Genomic DNA, 3510 nt, shown 5'->3' on the forward strand with positions numbered 1-3510 from the left:
GGCTCACTGTGGCTAAGAGCAGAGCATCCAGGATAGATAGGGAAGGTAGAGTATTAATCTCTAGAGGATGAAGCAAGCCAAAAGTAGCTGACCAAATGCCCTAGGAATAGCTCCAAGGAACACCGAGACTACACAGTCTGAAGGCAGGTTCCAGAGTTGTAATGCAGAGAGACCAAGCCAGCAGACAGCCTGACTACACAGTTTGGGGTTGGTCCACGAGTAGGGAACAAGTGGAACAGCCTGAACAAGGCCTGGCCGCTTGGCTCCTAGGGAAGCCTAGAGGTCAAAGAACAAAGCAGTATGATTAATTATTTCTAATACGTAGCACCAAGGAGCCCCAGACACAAGGCCCCACCATGCTGTACAAACAGAATATTCTTCAGTGCTTACACCAACTGGGTGACACTCTGGCTGGAACAGCAGGGCAGCCCCTTGGGGAGACTTTTGTTTGCAAACCCTAATGGCTGTTAAGGGTTGACATGTTGAGGTGGGAAATGGCAGTTTGGGGTGTTTCCATCCCTTCCTATTTCTTACCTAGGGTGAGGGGAGACAATGAGGGTAAAATTCAGTTGGATAGCATGGCCACCCGTTGTGCTTGTCTCCTGCCACATGATGGGATGCTGCTATGAGAAGACATGTTGTGGCAGGCTATGGAGTTTGTAATGGGGACAACAGCTGCAGCAGGAAAGTGTTCCATTCGCAGAATGATGCTGAATTCAGGTTAACCAATGGAACTTTATTAAACCCTGTGGATTGCTCCAGCCACATGGCTACTTGCTTCCAACCTGACTCCATGTTTCCTGAGCCCCTGATGTCTTGTCAATTACAGTCCCTCCAGGGAACATGGGCCCTCTCACTCCAGTTCCACTGAAAGAAGCCATTTCCCCACTAGTGTTTCTGATACAACAGAGGTCAGCATGACTTTCTTTTTGTTTACTTCCTTGTTGTGGGCATCTATCTCTTCAATAATGTCAGCAGGAATTTGGGCAGTTTTCTTGTTAGTTAGTTGTTGCTCCAAAACCACGAGGAAGTGGAAAGAGAGTTGGGTATAGTTTTTGAGTGGGAGTCACAAAAATGGTAGCTATTGTCTTTTGTTTTTTATTTTATAATTGCCAAAATTGTGAGTTTCTATCTAACTACACTATCAACCTAATAATCACATTTTTAAAAAGTCCTTCCCTGTGTCACTAACACTCAAGATTACTAAAACTGAAAGAATATTTCAAATCTAATTTCCTTTTACAATTTATGATCTTTGATTCCTCTTTGCATTTCACTCATCCTATGACAGTGAAACCATAATGATCAGTTCCCCTTTGTGTTTCTCAATCACTAGTCTATGGCTATTGGGTTTGGGTTTCCAATATACCAGAGGGGAGTTTAAATCCAAAATAAGAATGTGTTATTATTGAAATGTCAATTCCTTTCTATTTTGTAACCCTTCCCCATTCTTGTTCCTGGCCCTGTCCTTTTTAACTATACCTGAAATTTGAACTAATTACTTCAGTGTCTCCTTTAACGTACTGATCTGTTGTAGGAGTCATGACATGAAAACTTAACAGTGATATGGGGATATGCAGTGAATGCTGATAAAGGGCCTGCAGCCCTTATTCACATGAGTAGTCCCAATAAAGTCAGGAGCTGCAGAGTCTCATTCACATGAGCCACGGCTACAGAATATGGCTCTAAATGGTTATAAACGATATCCAGACAATCACTAAGAGTATGTCTACACTGCAAAGAAAAACCCAGGGTGTTAAGTGTCAGAGCCTGATTCAGCTGACTTGGGCTTGCGGAGCTCAGACTGTGGGGCTAAACATTCCCGCTTGAGCTGGAGCCCTGGCTCTGAAAGCCAGTGAGGGGAATGGGTCTTGGAGCCCAGGCTCCAACCCGAGAAGGAACATCTACACTGCTATTTTTATCCATGCAGTCCGAAACCAAGTCAATTGACCAGGGCTCTGAGATTTGATGCTGTGGTATTTCTTTGCAGTGTAGATGTACCATAAGGTGTCTGGCAATAGACACGTTAGACAAGATAATTTTTGGTGTGTCTGCGATAATTTATGTGATAAAATCAGCAGGTGCTGGGATGCAAATCATGAGGAGCACAGATAATGACATATTTGGAGCCAACATGGCCTAATCATTTGAGTAAAAATGTTTATTTACCATGGGTACTTTCAGGAATGGTGGGTATTTATCAGCAGAACAGCTTGCACCCAGGAGTATTAAAAGAATTGACCAAGGAGCTCTCTGAATCACTAATGTTGATTTTTAACAAATCTTGGAACACTGGGAAGTTCCAGAGAATTGGAAAAAATCAAACATTGTGCCAATATTTAAAAAGGGCACATGGAATGAACTGAAATACTAGGCTGGTTAGCCTGACATCGATCCCAGGCAAAATCACAGAAAGGTGGATATATAGGACTCAACACCTTACTTCAGAGTTAGCAGTTGTTTGGGTCAGTAAAGGCGGCAAGTGTGACTTGGAGACACACATGGAACAGTTACTGTGTGTTGAGTAAGACAGGAACACAGGAGCATTTTTATAGAGTACATTTTCTGACCATTTTTACAGTAGCCACTGGAGTCAGTGAATAATGACCCCCATCATATAACAGGTATATTAACCTTTTGTAGCTCTCCCTAAGCCAATGGTAGCTGTGGGTGTTCAGCACTTTGAAAGTGAAGCTACTTCTATTTAGAGGCATAAATATGGATTTTGGAGCCTCACTTTAGCAGGGGCGGCTCTAGGCACCAGCAAAGCAAGCACGTGCTTGGGGCAGCCCATTTGCAGGGGCGGCAGCCGGGGGATCCAGCCTGGGAGCTGAGAACCAACAGGGGGCCCTGGGAGCTGTAGTTCCTTGGTTAGCTCCCTGCCTATAGAGCCAGCCCTGGAGCAGGGAAAGAACTACATTTTCCAGCATTCCCTTGGCCATTACCAACAGGAAAGAGGGGGAGGGAGTGAGGAAGCTGAGACCTCATGCTGCAGCCTGCTTTGAATGGAGAGCTGCACTGTGAGTAGGGATACCATATTTTAACATTCAAAAAATAGGACACTGCACAGGGAGGGAGGGTAGCCCCACCCTGCCACCATCCACTCCCTCCGACTGTCCCCCACAGAAACCCCAACCCATCCAACACCCCTGCTCCCTGTCCCCTGATCACCCCCTCCTGGGACCCCTGCCCCAACTGCCCCCCAGGACCCCCCCTCCACCTGTCCCCTGACAAACCTCTGGGACTCCCATGCCTGTCCAACTGCTGCCTGTCCCCTGACTGCCCCCCGAACCCCTGACCCATCCAACCCCCCCTGTTCCCTGTCCCTTAACTGCCCCCCAGAACCCCCTACCCCTTCTCCAACCCCCCAGCCCCCTTACCGTGCCACTCAGACCAGTGTGTCTGGCTTCGCGCAGCGCCAGACACGCTGCTGCATACATGCTGCGTGCTCCCCTGCGGAGCCACAGCTCCCCCCCCCCCCCCCCCCCCCCCCCCCCCCCCCCCCCCCCC

This window comes from Terrapene carolina, unplaced genomic scaffold (genome assembly GCF_002925995.2).
Source record: "Terrapene carolina triunguis isolate 2854851 unplaced genomic scaffold, T_m_triunguis-2.0 Scaffold96, whole genome shotgun sequence".
Taxonomy (NCBI): domain Eukaryota; kingdom Metazoa; phylum Chordata; order Testudines; family Emydidae; genus Terrapene; species Terrapene triunguis.